The sequence below is a fragment of the Lathyrus oleraceus genome, chromosome 5, assembly GCF_024323335.1.
Source record: "Lathyrus oleraceus cultivar Zhongwan6 chromosome 5, CAAS_Psat_ZW6_1.0, whole genome shotgun sequence".
Taxonomy (NCBI): domain Eukaryota; kingdom Viridiplantae; phylum Streptophyta; class Magnoliopsida; order Fabales; family Fabaceae; genus Lathyrus; species Lathyrus oleraceus.
This window is the reverse complement of record NC_066583.1, coordinates 157,847,805-157,865,309: the sequence shown is the minus strand read 5'-3', so window position 1 is coordinate 157,865,309 and position 17,505 is coordinate 157,847,805.

Sequence of the window (17,505 nt, the reverse complement as noted above, 5' to 3'; positions counted from 1 at the left end):
TGAATTGTGATAATTGATTGTGTTAAAATTGCAAATTAACGTTATATGTTGAGAGTATTGCGTGAGTTATAATTTTCTGAACGTTTGGCTTTTTACGGAATTGAAATCGGTGGTCCGAAGGTCCTCAAACGATGAAAAACGCAGGAAATTCTGCATTCTGTTTTGTGTTAACGCAGGAATAGCATTCTGTTTTTGCGTTAACCGGTTAACCAAAGGCGTTAACCGGTTAACACTGTTGAAAACCTGTTAGAATTGTGTTCTGTCTTGCGTTAACCGGTTAACCAAATGCGTTAACCGGTTAACACTGTTGAAATTTGCCAGGAAGTGCATTATGTGTCGCGTTAACCGATTAACCCATAGCGTTAACCGGTTAACACTGTTTGAAAAGTGAAAAATTGAGATTTAAATGATGTATTCGTTTTGGAATGAAATCTAAGTGCGCGTATTTGATAATTAGCCTATATTTGTGAATGATATATTGTTATGAATGTTTATATGTACCATTGGTGGATTGTGAATGATATATTGTTATGAATTTGTATATGTACCATTGGTGGATTGTGAATGATATATTGTTATGAATGTGTATATGTACCATTGGTGGATTGTGAATGATATATTTTTATGAATGTGTTTATGTACCATTGGTGGATTGTGAATGATATATTGTTATGAATGTGTATATGTACCATTGGTGGATTGTGAATGATATATTGTTATGAATGTGTATATGTACCATTGATGTATGATTCATAGAGTTGAATTATGGTGATATATGGAATGTTAAGATGGTAGAGATGATCTTAATTGCATATGTATTGGTATTCGTACATTCATTCATGGCATGGTCGGCTTCATTGTAGAAGCGGTGAAACTGTGGGTTCACATGGTATTAGACGTTGATCCTTGAATGGAAATAGGCGTAGCAGACGTTGATCCTTAATTGGAAATAGACGTAGTGGCTTGGATTCTAGATATTGAATCGGAAAGCGGTGGAACGTTGGGTCCATATAGACGTTGATCCTTAATTGGAAATAGGCGTAGCAGACGTTGATCCTTAATTGGAAATAGGCGTGGTAAATAGACGTTGATCCTTAATTGGAAATAGGCGTAGCAGACGTTGATCCTTAATTGGAAATAGACGTGGTGGCTTGGATTCTAGATATTGAATCGGAAAGCGGTGAAACGTTGGGTTCACATTATGGTACCACATGCATAGAGTCACATGTCTTGCATTGAGTCACATTAGAGTCATGTGATAGTTGAATGTTTGCATTGTTGTGATTGTGATGTGTGTATGAGATATGGTAATTCAATTTTGTGATGTTTGGATACATAACTTGGCAAATTATGTGATTATGTGATAATTGTCGTTATGTGTATTTTTGGGAATATACTATTGGATTTGAATATTATACTCCTTGAGTTTTTATGTGTGCTTGAAACATGTGAAATAAATGTTGTTTAATATTATTTACATGGTTATATGAAGTGTGACGAATTCCTTTAATTGTTGATTTAATCATTGTGCTTGATTAATACTTTTTCATAATGATTTGAATTCTCACCCTTTCTGTTTGAATGTTACCTTCATATGGGTATCGCACAGATACTCAGGAGTAGTACCACTGAAGTAAGTGGATGGTAGCTCACTCGAGATTAGCTGGAGAGCTGCGGTACTTCGTTTAGAGACTAAGTAGTGAGTCAATGCTCTGGTCATGTAACACTGGGTAGATTGGTAGTATGGAACTCATATCTGATTTGGATACGTTTTATGTTATTAATTATGAACATGTTTAATTGAAGAGATTATTGAGAGATGATCATGGTATGAGACATGGATCATTTGATGAAATGCATGGATATTCATTATTTTCCGCTGTGCACGCATATGCTTGAATATTCATGATAATTGAAATGTGTTATTTTAAATGACCAGGTGTATTGTATATTGATGATGAATGATGTTGGTTTTTGAAAGCTCTTACTTTTTGAAAACGTCGATGTGATGCCCTTTTGTTTATATGCGTGCTTATTTACTCTGATTATATGTTAAGTATTTTGGGGTAGAAAAAGGGGTGTTACAAAATCCACCTAGGTCATGATTTGTTTGGTTTAGGATTGATTAAACATTCCATACTTCATGACTTGTTGCAGGATTTTCTTTGGCATGTTGCTTAATGACGGTTTGTGATGGTTGGCATGGACCTGATGTATGATGCAACTTTATGACTTGGTTGATGGGTTTGAACATGAGCATGATGCAGGTTTATTGATCGCAGCATTTCTGCAATCAGTGCATTGTTGTCGTTGCTAAATGGTAAGCTATTATTTTGAGTGGCATGATAGGCCTTGAATTGCCATGGTTGTATTTCCAATGTTATGCTACAAGGTGGTGAGTTTCTAGCTTGAATTGCATTTCCCTACTGATGTGGAATTGTATTAGCATGATGAGTGTGGTTATAGGCTGTAACTTGAAACATTGTTGTTGAACTGTCATGAAATGTTAATGTCCATTGAATTGTTGCTTGCTGCAGATGTTTGTTGTGTGCTGAAGATTCAGGTTTGGTTGTTGCAGCATGTTGTTGTTGCGAGATGATGTTGAATTGTAATTGCCTTGGTGTTGTTCAGCCAATTGTTATTGCCATCATTACTTGCATATGAAACCATGGCCAAGGAACAAAACCTTTTTTATGTGCCTAACCTTTCTAATTGTTGTGATGTTGATGATCTTGTTTGGTGCATTGCAGGTCTTGAAACATGCAGAATTATGCTTGCCACATGCCAATGATAATGAATCAAAGCTTTAACAAAGAACAACAAGAAATTTCGAAGGCCATGACAAACTTGCTTGGACTACAAGATAAATGGAAGATGCAATGATGAAATGTGATTAGTATTAAGATTCTAGGGTGAAAAAAATGATAGTTGACTTTGGTCAACTATTTGACCAAAAAGTCAATGGTTGACCAAAAGTCAACGGTTGACCAAAAGTCAACTTTTTTTTTGTAAAAATGAGTTTTTATTTATTTTGGGTAAAGAAAAATGTATTCTTTGATAAATAAATGAAGAATTCATGTTTTAAATGTAATGATCTTGAAGTTATATGGATTGAAGGCTTGACTTTTTGAATGACTTTTAACCAAAATGAATTATGCATGAACCTCCCATTTTATTCAATTGAAACATGATCACATGATGCCACATACATCACATTGGTCAGGATACATCGATGAACCAAGGACAAACAATGGATCAAAGATCAATGCATTAGTGTGATCATGAACTCAAGGATCAAAGACCAAGGAACTTGAAAGTATCATGTGCACATCACTAATGGACCAAGAAAGACCATATAAAATGCATATGTATGGATATTTGAATCCAATCTTGAGCCAGATGAAAATCCAAACATATGGACATATGGGCCAGATGAATGAGTCTTATGCCCCAAGCAAGATTAATGATTGATGATGCAAAGTGAGATGGTCCAGAACCCTCTCCCTGTGAATTAAGATTTTAGTCAACCTTAAGGTCAAAAGGTAAACCCTAAATAGCTCACGGTCACCAAGCATTCATGATTAGGGTTTCATGATGCATTCTTCTCAAACAAAGTCTTTGAATGAAACAAGACGCCCTACAAGCAAATCTTCAATCTATGAGCCCCAGTTAGGGTTTTGGTGGTCAAGATAAAGCCCAAAGAATATCCATGAGGCTTCACAACCAAATCATCAGGAAATTAGGGTTTGCAATCCCTAACGAGTACCATGATGGAATCTTGTTGAATTCATATTCCAAAGATCAAACTGACAGGGTTTCACCCCCCCCCCCCATGAACAGATGAATAACCGGGTCACACCTTTAGGGTTTGATCCACACACAAATCCTAGTTTTGCAAGCCCAGAGCTTTGAATCTATAGTGATCAACTAATGGATGAATAATTGATGTACATGAATGAAACATGAGTGTATGTAAATGATTCTCAAGTCAATGGTTGAATGAAAAGATGAAAAAAGGGAGGGCAAATTTTGGGGTACAGTAGAAATATTGATAGATGTCATGCGAATGTGTCTGACTCGATAGAATAAAAAATAACCAGTAAAATAGTCGTAAAGAGGCCTTCAACATTCAATTGAGTTTTTTTAAAAGCGAATAATGCATCTGCAATTGACAGTGTTGCAGATGAACATAGTTTTCATCGATAAACAAAGTTTTTGATGATGAACAATATTTCCAGCTATGAACAATATGTCTACCATGAACAATGTCGTGGATGAATAGGGTTCCACTGCGAGCAGTGTTTATGAACCTAAAACCAACAAACATGGCAACTAGAGTTTTGAAAAAGAAAGGTGGCAAGGGTTTTTTATTCGGAGAGTGAAACCCTCTCGAACGAGAGCTCGTGGTACCATATTTATAATTGAATAGTATATTTCATTTTAAAATTCAAGCACTAATCTTAATATAATAAGACTATTATAATCTAATGGGCCTAACTAAGCCCGAATATAAATTACTATTAATAATAGTAAAAATAATTTATTTATAACAAATTGCATTGGAATATAATAATAATAATGGACAATACAAAAATGAGACAAATAGAAAATCTGATGGCAGTCTCTCCTTGCTGGGAGATAATGGTCGTTAGTGATTAAAGATGTTGTTAAGCTCGGGAATAATGGACTCAATTGAAGAGGTTCTGCAGTGTTGAATGTAACTGTCCTGCAATGGAACTACCTGTTCATAGTTGAAGGAGGCAAAACATGAACCTTGAAAAACTTATTAAAACATTTTTTTTTCAAACGCAACACAAACCATTTTTTAGGCGTATATGTTTTTTAATTGAGATTATGCGTTGAATATTCTCCATTCATGTAAAAAGGAAATAGCTCATGCCATTTTGTATAATGAAAGAGTATTTATTTGTTGGTGTAAGCCCTAGAGATCAATACTTTTGGTACTTGTATCGAATTATTTATTAATAATAAAATGCTTCTTCTTTATTATGTTTGTCTAATAAAGTTCCTAGAATAGTTAGTCCGTTTAATGTATCAAATGTGACTTAATCATGAGATTCCATTAAACATAAGGACATTATTCTTAAAGTATCCGTAGTCGAGATTTGTTATAAAGTGGGATAACATTAAAGCATTAAGACTATTATGTATATAGACTAATGATCACGTCTCATGGATCATGGATAAGGAGTTATCAAGTCTTAAACATAGGTATGAATATTAAGAGTAATATTTATACTGGATTGACCCGCTATGAGAATACTATATAGAATTTTAGGCAAAGTGTCATAAGTTATACTCATGGTGATAGTGGTGTATACCATCATTCGACCTGAAACCACTATGGACCTTAGATATAAAGTCGAGTGCCTTATTGTTGATCAAACATTGTCCGTAATTGGATGACCATAAAGACAGTTGATGGGTACTCCACGAAGCATGTTAAGGAACATGAGTGACCTAGATGAAATTTTCCCATCCTACGTAATAGGATAAATGTCTACGGGCCCAATATTGAACTAGACAAGGATGACACAGTCTATGCCTTGTGTTCAATATAGACATAGGGGAAAAGGGGTAATTGTACACATAAATATTATCAGAAAAGGATTTGTCAGATCACATGACATTTTCGTGTCTTGGGTAGCATTGATGTGTTACTAGATACCGCTCACTATTTATTATGTTAAATACGTGATTTTATATAATTACCAATGTCGCGAGAACCTAAAGGGTCACACACAAAAGGATGGATTGATGAGAGATAGAGTAAATAAGGAACACCGTAAGGTACAATGCACTTAAGTGAACTGTAGAACATCATAAGGTACGGTGCACTTAAGTAGAATACGAAATATGGTAAGTGTCATACCCCGATTTTGGTCCTGAATTTTTTTCATTTTTTTGGCACTTGGCCTAAAGTTCATTTGCATACATTCATGACCAAAGGCAACCGACCATTCCCAAATCCATATTTTTGTTACACATTGGTCATTGTCTAGGCCTTTTTGATCATGGTGCTTTTGATTATAAAATGGATTTTAATTATTTGACTTTTTTTTAATTTTCAATTTGATTTTAATTTCGAATTAAGTTTAATTCCAAATTTCAATTTAATCTTAATTGTTTATTTTACTAATGATTCAAACTCTAATTGATTTTAATTTTCAAATAAATGTTAGAATTGATATCAAAGTAATTTTAACAAATCATTGATTAATTTGATTTTAATTTGGTTTTTAATGATTTTTTATTATTATTTAAATTGATATTTAAATTAGTCTTGGATTATTTCTAAAAATCCATTTTATAACCAAACATGATCCATTTTCCATCCATAGTTCATCTCAAATCAAAATAGCACATACACACATATCATAACATTTAGCTTTCAAACATTTCCAAACTCATTTTGATACATACATTTTCATTTAACATTCAAGCATAACAATGCATCACATCCATATCCTACAACTAACTTCTACATTACAACCAATTCCCAAATTTCATCAAAAAAATCACAACCAAGATATAACCATAATTCACATCTAATCCCAATTCCAATCCAATTTCAAATCCAAAGTCCTCCATTGCAGTAATCAACCATCCTCAATTTCCCGGATTTCTATCTAAGAAGAAAAAGCCTCAAAGTCTAGTCAACCTTTGCATTGGAGTTCTTGGAAGACATTTGGAGGATATTTTTGAAGATTTGAAAGAGATTGCTATCGGCTTGCCGGGTGATATTAAGTTAGCAGTGGCAGCTATTGCTAGACGAAGAAAGTTGCTGAGTGATGATGTCTTGATTGCGTTAGCTGATGCTTCCTGGGAAATCCTTGATGTCTCTGGCTCAGATGTTTCGGATTTTGGCTTGATAAAAGCAGCTGAAGTATGTAGATTCATTAAAGCTCTGGACATAAGTCGGTGCACCAAAATTACTGCAATTGGTATATCTGAACTTGTGAAGCACTGCCATTCATTGGGGACATTAGGATGCGGAGGATGTCCAAGGAGTGACAACAACAACGTCAATCTTAAAGTTGTTCCTGCAGAATCCTCAAACATTGGAACCAAACAGTGTGATAATAATAACAATAATAATAGCTTTAAGCAGAAAATGGAGGAAAAGGTTTCAAAAGTTGTTACTTAATGTCAAAGTCCTTCTTCAACTTTGGACTACAATACAGTCTTGGAGCTTTAAATGGAATCTCCTATCCAACAGACATAGTTCTAAAAGATAAATTTACAGACAGCATAAAACCTGTTTTACCGAAATTCATCTATTCAGAACTAACAAAAGAAGGATTCTTGTTTAAAAACAAAGCTTATAATGAATCAGTGAACAACCATTGACCGTTTTTAAACATGACAGCAAGTCCGAGAAAGCCTCCACTTCCAAGGATATTAAAAACAGTGCAGTTGGGAACATTCCTTTTCCTTGTGTGAACAACATAAGCAAAGGATGTAACCGGCTTTCATATTACGGCAATCATCATTTGGGAAATCTTACACTAGTCTCTGCAGATAAAAGTTCAAGTTCCATTTGCCTATCCAAACAATCTTCAAGCATTGTCTACCCACCGCCACCAAACCAATGGTTAGTTTCTATCATGTCTCCATCTGAAGGTCTTGTATATAAGCCAATCATTGGACCATGCCCTCCAAATGCCGGCGGCATCATGACACTACTTTACGGAGCTTGTGGTGCATTGAGCTTGAATCCAGGAACCAAAGATGTTTTAGAGTTTTCATCAAAAGATTGGAATGCTTTCTGGTTCATCATTACCACAACTGTTACCACCATTCAATCTTGGAAGATCTGACGCAAATATTGAAAGAAACAAAAGTATGAGAGCTGAATTATTGAAACTCACAGCAAAACAAGTTGAAAAGTTGAAGAAGAAGGCTAATGAATTTGATATTCCAAAAGGGTCAGTTCGCACCAAAACCTGCCTTGCTGTAAGTCAAAGCCAAATATGAGAATTCCCAAGTCTGCTGCAAGCCCTTTGTTCCAATGACGAAGCGCTTCAACACTGGTTGCACATAAATGCTGCAACACCATTAGGCGAGCCATGGCCATGCTACATGAAGCTCAAATCCAGAACACTGGTTGCACAAGTCCACATTAATGCCATGCTGCAAGAAACATTCCTGTGACCAAAATCAGTTGATTAAAAATCAAGTTTCCTGCATCAATGTAAAACCATCGGTATGCTGCAACCGTAACCAGTAAACTTAACCTGCATTTGATACTAATCAACGGTTGAATCTCACCTGCGGAGTCACTTTCATCCTGTCATGAAATGTTGCAAAATATTGCAACACCTTATGCAATATGCGTATAAGCCGCAGTGAGTTACCGTCATCCATTACAGGAAGGTTTGGTTGTTTCGATAAGTTGTGCATCTTGATCCGGCAGTAGCTATGATCCTGTCATGGAATGTGCCTGAAACTGTCAAACATACAAATCATTAGCCATGTAACATAACCAAATGCACTTTGTCAACACAACTTGAACATAGAAAAAAGTGGATGGAGATGATAGTCGTGCATATGATCACTCAAGGATTGGTCAATCTTATGATAAAACAATGAAGAGTTTCAATGGGGAAAATATCACTCCTACGGGCTCCAGGAATTTTGGCTGTTTAGTATCCGGGAAAAATGACGGTGACGAAGATCAAACACAGTTTGGCTCCCTGCTCGTCAAAATGAGAAAAAGATGTGAGAAATAAGAGTGAAGTGCATCTGCAAGAAAGCATTAGTAGACAGAAAATAGTAATGTCTGTTAAAAGCATATTGACAGGAGAAATTATTGACAGTTCGGTGAGGCAAGCCGAGGGTATTTCAGATGAAGAGGATCAGAATGATACTTGCTTACAGCAGGAATCCAGTGATATTGAACCTGGTGGAAGTCTTGTTGACTCCGCGATGGATACGGATAATAGAAACAGCCTGATATTAAGAGGCTGCTTTCGTTCTACAGTGAACCAAATCAGTGTACCTGAAGCTGCCGATCATACCGAGTATCATGATACCAACATTAACAGCCCAATAGAAAATGGAAGCTCAAAAGGAAGTGATGATCTTTCCAAGAATTCCACTCTAGAAAATATGCCAAGCCCGAGACTCTCTCCTGATGGTGTCGCAGAGATATCAGGGATCCAATTCTAAAAGCCTTTCATTGGAAGAAATTGTTGAACCTCAGGCACAAAATCATAGACTGAGGCCTTGTGAAAACCGAAGCTCCTCATGTTTCTCATGTTTTCATCGCTTTCACTGCAGTAAAAAAACATGGCATTGGCAACAGTTAGATTTCAAAAAATATCCCAAATTGGCATTAAGACAAAACAGAGGGAGAAAGCTTGAGTTCAGATTACCGTTCCGAAATCCAAACATCAAAGAGACCAATCCGATTCTGAGCACATCAAAAGTGGTTTGCAGAGATACTTTTTGGATCCACCATACCAAACTGAAAACCCTAATTTGTGAAACATAAATAGAGGAGGAATCAGTGAGAAAGGGGGACGAAAAAACCGGTGGCTACGGTTCAAAAGAAAAACCCCAAAAGATCAAGAAGAAGAGAAGGTAGAACAAGAGATAACCGGCAGAGCGAAAATACTCACTTCAGATACACTTTTCATCGGGGTATCACCAAAATCGTAAGCCTCCGGTAAAGCTTTCTCTCTTTCATTTCTTTCTTCTAACCTCCAAGAAGGTCGAAACTCCGCTTTGCTTTATTGATTCTTGGTTTTCTTTTGTTTGCTTTGTCGGCACCCTACTTGCGATTCGAGTGAATTTTTGAGTCGTAGCTCGCTCTCCTTTTAGATCCAGAAGGTTGTGTCTGTGTTGAAAATTGTTTTGAGAACTCTCAATACCGGTTTTTTACGATTGGTGGTGTACGGATCTAGTTGGTTTTATCAACAGTCACTGTTTTAAGCTTTTGAATATTGGGAGGAGGATTTGTGTTTTGGAACTGGCACCATAGCATTAATGTTATTGATGACATTCATCTCCCTTGCTAACCCTTCATAACGCTGCCAGATTAACCGTATCCCCTGTTCCGTCACCCAACAGCCATGCGGCTAGGGTGACCGTTGGGATCCTTTTCTCTGTTCACACGAGGGGGTATTTTGGAATGGGCCTCTTTTGACCCGAGTTTGGAACTTAGGATTCTTGGGCTTTAGTCAATCCCAGTCCAGCGGCCCATGCTTGGGCCTTCTCGTTTTCTTCCTTGGGGAGTTCACGGTTAGAATTTAGTTTTGATTGGTCTTAATCTAGCAGTAAGCAAGTCATGGTCTGGTGGAGGTAGAGATAGCTCACTTCCTCTTTGGTCCTGGGTTCGATACCCAGGTGTGTCATCTTGATTTTTGATTTTTTTCAACATTTTTGATTTTCTCATATTTTCTTTAGTTCTCACATTTGATTGTATGGTCTTACTACTTAACTAGCATGTTTCTAGTGTTTATTCATTTTTTTATTATTATCTTATTTTTATTATAACTTAGATGATTATTCTTTCTTTGGGATTTATGTGAATTATTATACTCGTGCTTGCTACTTCGTTTGTACAAATTATTTGTTTTTATGTGTGAGTTGTGTTTCAATCATGATAAATCATCTCAATTCCATTGATAAAAAAAACCATTCAAAATAGGATAATGATAAATGTCACTTAATTCTCGATTCAATATCGAGCCCATTTCCATACCCTTGTAAGTCGATTGCTTTTAAGCATCGCCATCAAACTCACATAGCTTACTCTTGGGCTTTCTTATAATGAGCCAGTTCTCTTGCACTTACACCCATACATTGCATTATTTGTTGTTTGGGCCCGATTTAATTATTTCATGATTTTGAATCCCCATTTGACAAAATGTACCCCACTCCCCCGATGTGTAATAATTTTGTACTGTTTTATTTCTTTATTTGTTTGACTGTTTAGTTAGATACTAACACAAGAATAAAATCAACCATTTCTAAAAGATCAAAAATATGACTCGATCCAATGTCGAGTATTTTCTCAATAAACAAATTAATTCATTTCTCCCTCCCATTCTATTCCATTTCTTTCAAACTTTCATCAAAACGCTTGATTCAACGTCAAGCCATTTTTTCCAATAAAAACTCAAAAAATATTAATTCATAGTTAAGACTTTTTCAATAAGATGGAAGTGGAACGTGGTGTATACCGCGCACTCCTGAGACTAGGATTCGAGATGTATATCTCGCCAATCCTAGCTCTCGCCATCATCCAAATTTATCCACTTTGCTCTCTCAAACACTCATTCAAATTTCTCTTGAACGTCCATCAATACTTGATCTAGGGTCAAGTCATTTTCACAACAAAACTCAAAAGACCTAATTCTTATTTAACACTTTCTCAATAAAGGTGGAAATGGAACATAGTGTATACCGTGCACTCCTGAGATTAAGATTCGAGACGTATGTCTCGCCTATCTTGGCTCTCGCCATCATTTAAAATTGTCAATGCGGTTTCTTCAAACCCTTTCTCAATCAAAATTCCAAAATACTTAATTCCTATCTTAACCTCTTTCAATAAAGATGGAAATGGAACATGGTGTATATCGTGCACTCCTGAGACTAGGATTCGAGATGTATATCTCGCTCATCCAAGTTCTTGCCATCATTCAAAACACATCCAACCGATCAAACTCTTTTCTCGCCGTCGTACGATTAATCAAAAACCTTTTTCATAAATGGAAGATATATTGTCTTAAGTGATACAAAACAATGTTTCGGCCATGATTGTTGAGTCGAGATAAGTGACGCTTTTCCGAATGTAGATTTATAAATCCGTTCGATGTGTGGTATGCGTCCACTCCTCATCTATTTTGGGTAAAACAATGTTTTCGTCGATTAATACAATATGGCTTTCGCTTTTGAGATACGTAGGAGCAGGATTTGTAAATCTTGTCAGGCCCACTAATAAAAAACTTAGGTTTAGTCCTTCGTCAAAAAAATCCAAAAACATTCTCTTCTCATCTATTCTTTCTTTCCCACCTAATAACTTGAAAAGCCTAACATTTCAAACTAACACTAACGCACACAACTGACCTAATGGTTCCCGTTGAGTACAACGGACGTGAGGGGTGCTAATACCTTCGCCTTGCGTAATCGACTCCTGAACCCTGATATTGGTTGCGATGACCATATCTTATCCTTTCTTTTGTCTTGGGTTTTATCGATATTTCCCTTTTCCTTTTTAGGAATAAATAAAGTTTGGTGGCGACTCTGTTCAGTTCATCATTGCGAGCGTGCGATCGCGCTTCGCTTTGAAGTCGTATCCCCATTTTTTCGAGGTGCGACAGATGGCGACTCTGCTGGGGAAAACAGGACTACATCCAATCCCTAAGTGAGTCAAGCCTAGTTAGGACGTTTGTGTGCCTTTGTTTGTTTAATTATGTGGCTTTTCTTTATTGTTTTTACTATCTCTATTGTCATATTGATATGAATATGTTGTATTGGTTCGATTATGGTTTGGTATTTGGATACTCTGATTGCAAACTGGAGCAACCTGAAAAATACAGTGCGCGAAAAAACAACCGGCGAAAGAAAATGACAGAAGAGTCGCCACCGTGCGTTATTCGTCCCAAAGGAGGGAAAGGAAACGCTCGAAGTAAACCTGAAAAAGGAAAGGACAAGACGGGGTCTCGCAACCAAATCTTGGGTTCGGGAGTCGGTTATGCGAAGGGAGGGTATTAGCACCCCTACGCATCCGTAGTACTCTACGGGGTCCACTTTTGTAGTTCTTGTCTAAAGGGTGTGAGTTTATCTTGTGCTATTTACCAAAAAAAAAGGGTTAAATGAAAATGACTCGCGAGGATGTCGCATCCACTGCATACGTATCTCATCTGAACATGAGAATTATAGTCTTCGTAGCTCTACTGACCTATGGGTTGGGGGGATGTGTGCTCGCTAAGACATCGCGTCTTATGCCTACGTATCTCATCTGGAATGAGAATCAGAGCAAGCCGTAGTTCGGCTAACTACGGGGTTATGGAGTGGGTTTTGGACGAACGACGTTACTACGCAATCTACCGGATGCTCGACCTTTGGAGACTTACTCACCTGTAGTAGAAGGAGTAAACGTGTGTTTAGGAGAAGAAAAATCAAAGAAGGGTTAGGGTTTGGTGAACTCATGCAAAAAGGCAGTCCTTGACGAAGGAACCTGTAAAAAAAAACACACAAAAACATTGCCTCCTATCGAGGTCTTCCAGCTAGGGAAGCAGTAAAATGCGGGAAAAATGTAAAAGTACCACGCGGATACAGATCCGAAGTAACAGCAGTTAGAGGAATGGGAAACCCAGGGATCCTTCCAAGCTAAACACCATCAAAGAAAGTGAGTCAGTACAGGTAATCGGAATGAAACCTCCAGGGGGTATCCCACAAATAAAGTGGAAAACCACGCAAGTTATCCCTGCAAAAGTCATGTGAGCCGTCACAAAAACTCAACAAACAGGTTAGAGACAAAAAAAAGGGTAATCAAGGGGTGCCCCCAAATCAAAATGTAACCACATGAATCATGCCATTAAAATTCACAAAAAAAGGCATGCATCAAAAAGGTATCAAATTCACCCATAATACCTCATACATTTAGAGCATTCAAATTAAAGGCATAAAGATGATGGATATAGGGCAAACCTAATTGGAGAGCTTGATTGAAATTGAGTTGCACCCGTGAGGTTTACAAAACAATCTTTAGGGTTTATGTGAGGCAGAGGTGATTCTGTGCTGTTGAGTTCCCTTCAGGGTTTGGAGGCTGCTATGAACTCTATTAGCTCTTCTCTCACTATCTTTTTCCTCAGGGTAATAGGAATATAATGAATATTTGTTTCACTGAAACTCTAGTATTTATAGCCTAATATTGGTAGCTTAGTGGGCTTTTGAGAGAGGTCCAAGTCTGAGATTTTTTCTTTTATTTATTTATTTATTATTATTTTTATTTATTTATTTTTTATTATTATTATTATTATTATTTTTTATTTTTTTTCGTTTTTCTTTTTTCGTTTTTTTTTTAAATAAAGTTTCTTGGATCTAATTCTGATTGACATGATGAAATGCAATGTATCTAATGTTAAATGACCTAAAAATGAATGCATGCATGAGGTGTAAAGCGTATGCTTCCAGGAAAAATGAAGGGTAAATTTTGGGGTATTACAGCTGCCCCTATTCAATCAACTGGAGACCTGGAAAGAAGATAGCAGCGGCTTTCGTGCTTTTGAGGTATCAAGGGATTGAATACAATAAAAGCCCAAAAATTTGCACTGAAGTGAAGTGAAGTAACAATGTCTGTCAGAATCGGCAAAGAGGTGGTCTAGAAAGAAGAATCCGTCTGGTACGGTGAGAGTCAGTCTGAATACCGAAAAAGAATGTTAACTTGGATACCAAAATAAATGGTAACACAGAAATAACCATGGCCTGAATGCCGCTCATCAGTCTGAATACTGGAAATGACTTCGATCTGAACATCAGGAGATATGAGATTATTAATATCGGTCTGAACATCGAGAGGCTGGCCTGAATGCCACAAGTTGCGTCGACCTGAACGTCGGAAACTTCTTCGATCTGAACATCGAAAAATTGGCCTGAATGCCACAAGTTGCATCGACCTGAACGTCGGAAACTTCTTCGATCTGAACATCGGAAAACTGGCCTGAACGCCACTTCAGTCTGAATACCGGAAACTGGCCTGAACGCCACTTCGATCCGAATATCGGAAATTCATGCCTGTCAGCATCGGCAGAAATAGGGGAAGATAATAGAGGCGGCGCATGGGCCAATGACACTTGCTGGGGATAACAAAGGTAAGTCATGAACAATCTTCAGTCTGAGTACTGGAAACAACTTCTAGCTCATCACTTGGGATACCGAGAATGTTTTATGCTTACATGCGTATGTTTGAATTTTTCAACGGCGTAATGCTCCATGAAAATGGAAATGCTACGCGATTTGGAAGGATGCAATGCAATATGATTCTACATGCAGGGATGTGAAATGCTGGGTAGAATGCCAAGCTGAGGCAAGGGGATCTGCTGGGGAAATGATCACCATCTTCTGGACCCTGGCAAGGCTGCTGGAGATGCACAACGTAAAGAATTATGTGGGGAAATGACCCGCCACATGGTGTTCTAGCAATGACGAAATGCCGAGATTCAGACTGGGGAGAGAACGACACTGAAAACCTGCTGTTGGGGAAAGCGATAGTGGTTCTGGCAACCTTGATCTGCGAGAGATGACTCAGTAGGGGAAGCAAACACTGATACGGTACCGAGGTTCTGCTTCAAGGAAAGAAACCATGGATCTGGCATTGGGATTATCAATCTGGCCTCGAACTCTAAGGAGCAGCCACTTCTGCTGGGAAGATACAGTCTGGCACTGTCAACTCCGCTGGGGATATATAGTCTGGCACTGTCAACTCTACTGGGGAGTGTATGTCCTGAAACAAACGCTTGGGGAAGTACAGTGGTGAGAACCTGTTGGGGATTGAAGAATCCAACACTCTGATAAGCTCTGCAGGGATAAGACACCGGATTCGTCTGTTGGCGACTTCACTAGGGAAGATATTCACGATCATCTACAGGGGATTTTAAGGAAATGCCCCGAGGGTATCTGTTCTGAATAGACGATCCAAAGCACTTAAAATTTACAGCAATTTTAAATGTTTATTAAGCATGTACCTGTAAAGCCCTTATGTGTCATGATGCAATGTTTATCAAAAATTCGGACGTCATTTTTGCAAACAAAATAGTAAAATAAAAATGAAAACAGAGATATACTGAATAACATGATTTTATTGATTGAATGGCCTCTGAATAGGCATTTACATCAGGAAGCAATCCCTGGAAAGAGGTAATCGCACAAAAGATAAAAACAGAAATTAATCTAATGGCAATGTGAAATGGATTTCTATTGGGTTCCAATTCTGCTATGACTTGCCCGTCTTCAAGATCCTCCAGATGATCAGCCTTCTGAAAAGGTGATTGGACTGTTTCCTACCTTTCGAAAATTTCCAGTCATCGACATGAGATGAGATTCAGAACTAACTCAGAACGCAGTCATTCGCTTAATCCCTAACTTTTGCCTGGATCGCCCTTTTCGGGTTTTCAATCCACCGGGATACCCATTTTTGCCTAAGTTACCTTTTCAGGTTTTCAACTTACCGGGTGTACGATCTTTTCATTTTTAATCCCTAATTTTTTCCCGAACCTTTTCATTTTCTTGGTTCGTCGGGATGCCCATTTTTGCCTGGACTATTCTTTTTACTGTCCAGCGGGTCTATTTTATGCGAAGTATTTTTTAACTGCGTCTGAGTTCACAGGGGAAGTGAAGTTTTCACCATCCATAGTTGTAAGCATTAAGGCCCCACCATCAAAAACCTTGGTGACAATATACGGTCCATCATAGTTAGGAGTCCACTTGCCCCTTGTGATCTGTCTGAGGAGGAAGGATCCTTTTCAACACTAAATCTCCGACTTGGAAACAACGAGGACGCACTTTCTGATCAAAGGCTCTCTTCATCCGACTCTGATACAACTGCCCATGACAAATGGCTGCCATTTGCTTCTCTTCGATAAAACTCAACTCATTGAACCTTGTCCGAATCCATTCGGCTTCGTCTAACTTGACATCCAACAAGACTCTTAGAGAAGGAATCTCCACTTCAACAGGTAGGACTGCTTCCATACCATACACCCGGGAGTAAGGGGTTGCCCCAATCGACGTACGTACTGAAGTACGGTACCCATGCAAGGCGAAGGGTAGCACCTCATGCCAATCTCTATACGTGACGACCATCTTCTGCACAATCTTCTTTATGTTCTTATTTGCCGCCTCAACAGCGTCGTTCATCTTAGGGCGGTAAGGGGAAGAATTGTGATGCTGAATGTTGAAGTTCTGACACAACTCCTTCATCATTTTGTTGTTGAGATTAGAACCATTATCAGTAATGATTCTTTCGGGAATCCCATAGCGACAAATGACTTCTTTCTTGATGAAACGGACAACCACATGTCTGGTGACATTCGCGAACGACGCTGCTTCGACCCACTTGGTGAAATAGTCGATGGCAACAAGGATGAAGCGATGCCCATTGGAAGAAGTCGGCTCAATCTTTCCAATCATGTCAATGCCCCACATAGCAAACGGCCACGGCGAAGTCATCACATTCAGAGGATTTGGCGGCACATGCACCTTATCAGCATAAATCTGGCATTTATGACACTTCCGAGCATATTTGAAGCAATCTGATTCCATGGTCATCCAATAATAACCCGCTCTCAACAATTTCTTAGCCATTGCATGTCCGCCGGCATGAGTACCGAAGGAACCTTCATGAACTTCCTGCATTAACATGTCCGCCTCGTGTATGTCCACGCATCTGAGCAAAACCATGTCGAAGTTCCTCTTATACAGCACATCGTCTTTGTTCAAGAAGAAACTGCCTGCCAATCTTCTCAAAGTCTT